Consider the following 9393-nt stretch of genomic DNA (forward strand, 5'->3'; position numbering starts at 1 on the left):
AGCGCACCTCACGCACATTAAAGAGCGTGCCGTGCCGGGCTGTCATTATGATGGTCTATGTTAAAACAGGAACAAATTTGTGTATCTAAAGACCACCTGTTTCTACGATAGAAAGGGCAGACTTCGACAGACAGTATATCAATATACTTGGTTGAACGGTTACTTCTTTGTTCCTCAGTACACCCTCGAAGCCTCCCTTAGTTCTCAGCTCTCGCCTCCTCTCTGGAAGAGCAGGCCACCTGCCAACTATCGTACCTATTACTGTTAACGTGATTAGTACCTTGCGAACATGTTACATTTTTTTAACCTCAGCAAGTGGCTAAGAACCTGTCCCCGGATTTAGGCCTGATCAACCTATCGATATCCACCTCAGAACGCTAGCTGAGAGAAGCGGCAAAATCACGTCCCATTCGGCTTCATCTCAAACCCAAGATAGAGTCTTTGATGACCAGGAGTGGGACGCAAATCCCACGGCAAGACCTTACAAGAAAAAAACAACCCCGGCGCTCTGCTAAAGAGCCGGGCAATCCTGCAATCACGGAAGATACACAACCTCCAGGATAATTCCCTCCTACTCCAGCAAAGAAACCTTCCTTTGATCCTCCAATCGACCCCGAAACCAGAAGCGAATCAGATATGGCTAGCACAGGAGGAGGGCCTTCTGGAGGAGGAAAATCTCGGGCTAGGCCTGAGGAAGAGGAGGTACCTGCAGTATTTGAACACCCTAAATTTAAACTCCACCTCCTAGCAAAGTTCACTGGAGAAGGAAAAGACCTCAAACCTGAAGTCTTTGAACGATGGGCGACGGAACTCTCACACTTCCTGCTCTTACAAGGAAAAGATGTGGAAGATCCTACAACCGGACTTATCATTGGATCATTTTGCGAAGGAAAGGCAACCGACTCATACCACCAATGCTATAAGGATTTCGGCGGAAATGTAAGATTAAGAGGAACTACAGTTCTCGATTACCTGAAAGGACGATTCCAATCCTCTATACCCAATGACCTCCTATACAACAAATTCAACCAGCTCCAGCAAGTTAACGGAACGCACGTCAAGCGAATCACCGATGTGGCCACGAACCTGATGATGTACAAGGACCGAATGGAGAGAGGAAGTATCTCCAAATACATCCTGAAGCGACGATTCTATGACGCTATGCACCCTACACTCCGGAGAGAAGTAGAACCACTCGAGGAAGGCGGCGATGATATTGCAGTAATAATTTCAAGAGCAGAACGAAAGGACGCCATTCTCCAAGAAACCAAGGCCTACAAAACACAGACATCCTCTAGTAGGAATAGCCAGCCACGGCACAAAGCCTACAGCAACTCTGAAGAAGATACCCCACGAGTTTTCAAAAGGAAAACAAAATACTCCAAAGAATCAAGATGGCAGAAAGGAGAGTGTTTTGAATGTGGAAAAACAGGACACATGGCAAAGAACTGTCCTACAAAGAAAGGGAAAGGAAAGGCAATTAAGCAAGAGGCATTGGCCAACAATGTGGAAAGCGATAATACCCAATCCAGTGAATATGAAGAAATCCATATCGGGTATATCGATGTGGAATGCAACAGTGTTCGACCCCCGGCTTCATTCAAAGCACACACCGCCCTGGAAGGTACTATCCTGATTAATGACAAAACGGCTCGAGTCCTATTCGACACTGGTGCAATTGGAAGCGATATGATCAGTAATGCTTTTGTCTCTGTCCATGGACTCCCAACTCGAGACCTTAACCAACCCATACCAGTCAATATGGCAGTAAAAGGATCACGATCCACAAGCCATATAAGTTGTAGTGTGACCATTCGACTTGGTTCTGCAGTCCTTCCCCCCCAGGAAATGCTCGTTGGAAACTTAACCAAATACGATGCCCTAATAGGCATGCCATTCTTGAACCGCCACAAAGCTATAATCAGGTGTGGGGAATCAACTATCTATTTCCCAGATCAGAAGGTCAGGCTCTTATGCAAGCCAACAAGCGGAGAGTACTGAGCCGCAGTCTGTCAAGCAACTACCAAAGAACTATTGGATGAATACTCTGATATTTTCCCTGATCAAATACCCGAAGAACTACCACCTATGAGAGAGGTGAACCACCATATCCGCCTCCGAGACCCCTCCAATCTCAAGAGCCAACCTACTTACTCTATTCCTGATGCATACAAAAGCCCACTTTGTGATTGGATAAACGAACAACAAAGAAGAGGAGTCATCTACCGGGCAGAAGCCCCAGGTGCCGCACCTATATTTGTTCAATCCAAATCAGATGGCAAAAGCATCCGCCCCTTGGTTGACCTTAAACTACGGAATGAAAACACAGTCATGGACAGCTCCGCTATCCCAAACCAAACCGAGATTCTAAACGCAGTTGGATGGGCTAGATTCCGTACTAAGATTGATCTAAGCGATGCCTACTTCCAAACAAGGTTAGATCCACAAAGTGAACGCTACAACAGTGGCAAAACACCCTTCGGATGTTTCATTAGCCGAGTTATGCTACAAGGTGATATGAATGCGCCCACCACCTTTATGCGAATTATGGAAAACCTCCTAAGCGAATACCTCCACCATTTTGTTTGGGTCTACATTGATGATATTCTCATCTTCTCGAATACTGCAAAAGAACACGCCTACCACATAGGTTTGGTTTGTACCAAACTTAGGGAAGCTAAATTCTACGCTAGCAGAAAAAAATCAATCCTGTTTGCCGACAGACTCGATATTCTAGGACATTTTATAGATGATGAAGGAATACATGCAGCCCCAGGAAAAATAGCCTGTTTAACGGAATAGTTGACACCCCTGAATCAAAAGGAACTCATGCGATTCCTAGGACTAGTCAACTATATTGCCCAGTTCCTACCACACCATGCCACTGTGACAGCGCCGCTCACAGACCTTACCGGCAATGCAGAATTTGTGTGGACCCACACTCATGACCAAGCCTTTACCAACATCAAGGAATTGATAAACAAGCGCCAACGTTATACAACCTATCGACTACGGCAGACCAGAACCAATATGGCTGATTACTGATGCATCGGATGTTGGAGTTGGAGCATGGGTTGGACAAGGAGCTTCCCATGAAACGGCAAGACCGGCCGCTTTACACAGCAGAAAGTTCACTAATTCACAGATGAACTATGGAACAACAGACAAAGAAGCCCTTGCTGGGATTGATGCCCTCGCCGCTTTCAACCACATCCTCATGGGCAATACTTTCACTATTGTTACCGACCACCAACCTCTCACTAATCTTAAAACAGAAAGAATACCTGGAAGAAGAAGAACAAGATGGATAGGCGAAATCAGCAAATACGATGCAGAAATCATCTACACCCCTGGAAGAACAAACTATTTAGCTGATGCTCTCTCCCGCCTATATGAGAATCAAGACCTCGCAGATCCTCCTCTTGTTCATGACCACACAAGACAAAGCGAGGTCAGCCCTGACGACACCTCCTATGAACAAGAACCATCGATGGCTACCGCCAGCTCTGCCACTTCCTCCAACCCTTTCTCTTACACCATGTACAGTGCTGCCGGAACAGAACAAGGAAAGGACATTGATGAAGAATGGAAAGACAATTGCACGCTCCGCAGCACACCTCCTCATGAACTTGAACAAAGCAGACTCCACTGGTCCCACTGTTATCACGACATCTGCCCTTTTCACCAGACTGAGATCAAGTTCGGCAACAGATACCAGCGACCGTACTATATGCCTGCTGACGATTCCAAAGACACCAGCTTCGACACCGTAGAAGGAGCAGAAGAGATGATCGATGAAGATGAATCGACCCAACCTCCTCATACCCATAATCCTGTTCTAATACGATACCAAGGTCTTGAAGAACTTGAACAAGCAGCAGCCTACGTGTATGCAATATCCTATCTACACCCCCCACAGTCAGCCCCGCCATCCTCTCCTCCCATAATTGATTCAAGACCACTGTATAGTGGACCCTTACGAGTATACAACAATGAAACCATCGCCTCTGTCATACCCCCTACTATTCCCGAACACCGTCAACAACTCTATGAAACCTTTGAGGGAGAAGAAACCCCTATTGAACCAACAAGAGGATCCCTAATCGAGGATGAACGAGATGTTAGATCAACTACAGAAGAATTAACCTCCTCCTTCCGAAGCCAAATGATAACAGGATACCACCATGACCTGATTTACTTCAAAGCCATGGATAGCTCCAGGCATGGAGACCTCACCCCCTACAACATATCCAATGGAATGGTCTACACTAGCACCCGTTATAGTGAACATTGCCTATACATCCCGAAAGGCCATATGTTCAATGGAATGACTATTAGGGAATATGTTATTACCGAAGTCCACAGCAAAGGACACCATAGTGCGGATCGCAACCTCCAATATGCCTCAGAATATGTTTACTGGCCTGAAATGCGAAAGGACTTCTGCGATTTTGTCAAGCAATGCGAACTCTGTCAGGCAAATAATGAGCGAACACAACTTCCTGAAGGAAAAGCTCAGACCCTCCAACTACCATGTGAAATATTTGAATCCTATGCCATCAATTTCGCAGGACCATTCAACAAGTCCGCCAGATATGACACCATCCTGGTCGCTGTAGATCGACTTTCTGGATACACCTGGCTAATACCAATGAAGGTTACCGATTCCTCCAAAGACACCTGGAATAACCTCCAACGATACTTGTTTACCCCCCACGGGTACCCCTTCTCTATTGTCAGTGATCCTGATCCCCGCTTTACCGCCAGATTCTGGAAGCAAACCTTGACCTCCCTCGGAATAAACCACATTATGGCTGCCCCAGGACACCATGAGACTAATGGCCAAGCAGAACGAAAAGTCCGCGAGGTTAAGACAGGAATTAGAAACATGATCAATGAACGACAAACCAACTGGGAACCAGCCCTTGTCGAACTCGCTTCATATATCAATGCCGGATTTTCAGACACCTTGGGGATGTCGCCATACAAGGCAGTCTTTGGCCGCCAATACCCTCTCCTACCTACAACCCTATTGAAGAACTCCTCAGTCCCTGCCTCCGATGACCACTTAAACCGCCATCAAGCTATTCAGAATGATGCTTTCCAAGCTGTTAAGGCTTCCCAATTCCGAAGCACCACTACTGCTCAGAACCGACGAGGCAAACATGTCCCTATTTCACCAGGTGATATGCTCATGGTATATGGAAACATGTTCATCACCAATGTTGGACGCAGCAAGAAACTGCAACCCCGATGGCGAGGACCTTTCAATGTCTTATCCTTTGATGAACATACAGAGAACTACACTGTCCAGATGGATGGACGCATGTACCGCCGCAATACTGCAGTATTCCATGCCTCTGCTGTCAAACGATTACCACCCAAATGACGACTCTAAGTTCCCTGGAAGAACCCACTCGCGACCTGCACCTATCATCATTGAGAAGAAAGATGAATGGGAAGTTGAAGAAATCCGAGACCACCACCTTTGGCATGGAAATGATCAGTTCTTAGTCAAATGGAAAGGATACCCAACGAGCGAAAACAGTTGGGAACCACTGGAAGGACTAGAGCACGCTATGGATATGGTAAATGAATGGTGGAAAGACAATAAGCCAAATGGATCCCTTCCCCCAACAATCAACTACATCACTATGTGCTGGACATGCACAATGTCTGAAACTGAGCGATGGCATGCAGAACTCGAAACTAGAGATGGATTTTGGGCACCATACTTTGAGTCAGAATTTGAGAGCAGCGATGAGGAGAATCAAGATATGGAGCATGCCCTCGACAACCTCATCTATTCACCAATCACCATCCGAATACCATAACGATGTCAAACTATGTGGAGCTCAATGTGAGGCTGCGACAACAGATTGTTGGACTGTTGTTGAACCGCGATGTTATCCAACTTGAAGACTACTTCGAAATCCTCTGGATAGACTACTGTCCTGATTGCGATCATGCTTGGATTGATGTACAGCACGAATCTGGTATTCGTGACTACTGTGATTTAGATTTCTTTGAGTCTAAGTGTTTCCTTAGAGTTTCCTCTTGTCCCTGGTGTGACACTTATGACGACGAGTTTTTAGCGGAAACTGAAGCCTTTAGTTTCTCAGACTCCACTTTTGATGATTATTAGGTTTTTTTTGTTTAAACAGTTGTTTTGTTTTGGGGAATGTAACCGGTACGGGTACTTGGTTATTGGTTTTGTTTTATGTTTTGTTTTAAGTATCGCTTTGATACTTTGTTAGTTTTAAGTATCGCTTTGATACTTGGTTTTGTTTTATGTTTTGTTTTAAGTATCGCTTTGATACTTGGTTAGTTTTAAGTATCGTTTGATACTTGGTTTTGTTTTATGTTTTGTTTTAAGTATCGCTTTGATACTTGGTTTTGTTTTATGTTTTGTTTTAAGTATCGCTTGGATACTTGGTTAGTTTTAAGTATCATTTGATACTTGGTTTTGTTTTATGTTTTGTTTTAAGTATCGCTTTGATACTTGGTTAGTTTTAAGTATCATTTGATACTTGGTTTTGTTTTATGTTTTGTTTTAAGTATCGCTCTGATACTTAAGGAGTTTTACCAAAGTGTATCGATTGATACCTTTGATTAGTTTCGTTCATGTTAAAACATGAACAAATTTGTGTATTTAAAGACCACCTGTTTCAACGATAGAAAGGGCAGACTTCGACAGACAGTATATCAATATACTTGGTTGAACTGTTACTTCTTTGTTCCTCAGTACACCCTCGAAGCCTCCTTTAGTTCTCAGCTCTCGCCTCCTCTCCGGAAGAGCAGGCCACCTGCCAACTATCATACCTATTACCGTTAACGTGATTAGCACCTTGCGAACACGTTACAACCTTGGTGTCATCTTGGGGCAGGATTAAGAGTAAGGGGAGGTTGGATCGATTCATTATTAACTTCATCCATCACCTCTTCTGCTCCTTCTGCAGTGCCGAAACTGGTATTTTTGCAATCATCAGCACACATATAGTACGGTCGCTGGTATCTGTTGCTGAATTTAATTTCAGTCTAGCAAAATGGGCAGGTATCGAGGTAATAGTGGGACCACTGGAGTCAGCATTGTTCAAGCTCGTGAGGAGGTGTACTGCGGAGGGTGCAATCATCTTTCCACTTGTCATCAATGTCTTTTCCTTGTTCTCTTCCAGCAGCTTTGTACATAGTATAAGAGACAGGACTGGAGGGAGAGGCAGGACTGGAGAGAGCCAATGATGGTTCTTGTTCATAAGTGGTGTTGTCAGGGCTATCCTCGCTTTGTCTTGTATGGTCATAGACAATAGGAGGGTCTGTAAGTTCTTGGTTCTCATATAGGCAGGAGAGAGCATCAGCTAAATAGTTGGTTCTTCCAGGGATATACATAATTTTTGTATCGTATTTGCTGATTTCTCCTATCCATTGTGTTCTTCTCCTTCCAGGGACCTTTTCTGTTTTCAGATTAATGAGAGGTTAGTGGTCGGTAATAATGGCAAAGGTATTGCCCATCAGGATGTAGTTAAAAGCAGCAAGATCATCGATCACGACAAGGGCTTCCTTGTCTGTAGTTCCACAATTCATCTGTGAATTAGTAAACTTCCTACTGTGTAATACCGCCGCTCTTGCCATTTCTTAAGAGGTTCCTTGTCCAACCCATGCTTCAACGCCAATATCTGATATATCAGTAATCAGCCATATCGGGTCTGGTTTACTGTAGTCGATAGGCCGTATAGCATGGGCATTCTTAATCAATTCCTTGATGTTGGTAAAGGCTTAGTCATGCGTGTGAGTCCAGATAAATTCTGCATTGCCGGTAAAGTCTGTGAGTGGTGCTGTCACAGTGGCGTGGTGTGGTAGAAATTGGCAGATGTAGTTAACTAGTCCTATGAATCGCATGAGTTCCTTTTGATTTTGGGGTGTTGTCCACTCTGTTAGACAGGATATCCTTCCTGGAGCTGCATGTATTCCTTTGTCATCTATCACATGTCTCAGGATGTCGAGCTTATCGGCAAAAAGGATTGATTTGCTTCTGCTAGCATAGAACTTAGCTTCCCTTAGTCTGGTACAGACCAAACCTATATGGTAGGCATGTTCTGCTTCAGAGTTTGAGAAAATGAGGATATCATCAATGTAAACTCAGACAAAATAGTAGAGGTATTTGCTTAGGATGTTTTCCATAATTCGCATGAAGGTGGCAGGCACATTCATATCACCTTGTAATATAACTCGGCTGTTGAAACTTCCGACAGGTGTTTTGAAACTGTTATAGCATTCACTTTCTGGATCTTACCTTGTCTGGAAGTAGGCATCATGTTGGTCAATCTCGCTTCGGAATCTAGTCCATTCAATTGCATTCAGGATTTGTGTTTGGTTTGGGATTGCAGAGCTGTTCATAACCGTGTTTTCATTTGATAGTTTAAGGTCAACCAGGTGGCAAATTCTTTTGCTATCTGCCTTGGGCTGAACAAACATATGTGCAGCACCTGGTGCTTCCACTCAGCAGATGACTCCTCTTCTTTGTTGTTGGTTTATCCAGTCATATAGCGGGTGTTTGTGTATATCAGGGATGGAGTAGGTAGGTTGGTTCTTAAGATTGGAGGGGTCTCGAAGGCGAATATGGTGGTTTACTTCCCTTATAGGGGGAAGCTCCTCAGGAATCTGATTAGGAAAAACATCAGAGTACTCATTCAATAGGCATTAGGCAGTTGCTTCATAGACTGCAGCTCAGTACTCTCCACTTATTGGTTTGCATGAGACTCTGACCTTCTGATCTGGGAAATTGATAGTTGATTCCCAACATCTGATTATAGCTTTGTGGCAGTTCAGGAATGGCATTCCTATGAGGGCATCGTATTTGGCTAGGTTTTCAACTAGCATCTCCTGGGGGGGTAGAATGGCAGAACCAAGTCAGATAGTTGCGCTACAGGTTTTATGGCTTGTGGATCGTGATCCCTTTACTACCATATTGACTGGTATGGACTGGTTAAGGTCTCGAGTTGGGAGTCCATAGACAGGGACAAAGGCATTACTGATCATGTCTCTTCCAATTGTGCCAGTGTCGAACAGAACTCGAGCTTTCTTGCCATTGATCAGAATAGTACCTTCTAGGGCAGTATGTGTCTTGCAGGTAGTTGGTGGTCAGACACGTTTGCATTCCACATCGATATATCTGATATGAATTTCCTCATATTCACTAGATTGGGCATCATCACTATCGCTCTCAATATTGTAGGCCCATGCCTCTTGCTTAATCGCTTTTCCTTTTCCATTCTTCATAGGGCAGTTCTTTGCCATTTGTCCTCTTTTGCTGCATTCAAAGCATTCTCCCTTCTTTCATCTTGATTCTTTGGAGAATTTTGTTTTCTTCTTAAAAATCTGCAGGGTATCTTCTTC

Source organism: Tuber melanosporum (genome assembly GCF_000151645.1).
Source record: "Tuber melanosporum whole genome shotgun sequence assembly, scaffold_76, strain Mel28".
Lineage (NCBI taxonomy): Eukaryota > Fungi > Ascomycota > Pezizomycetes > Pezizales > Tuberaceae > Tuber > Tuber melanosporum.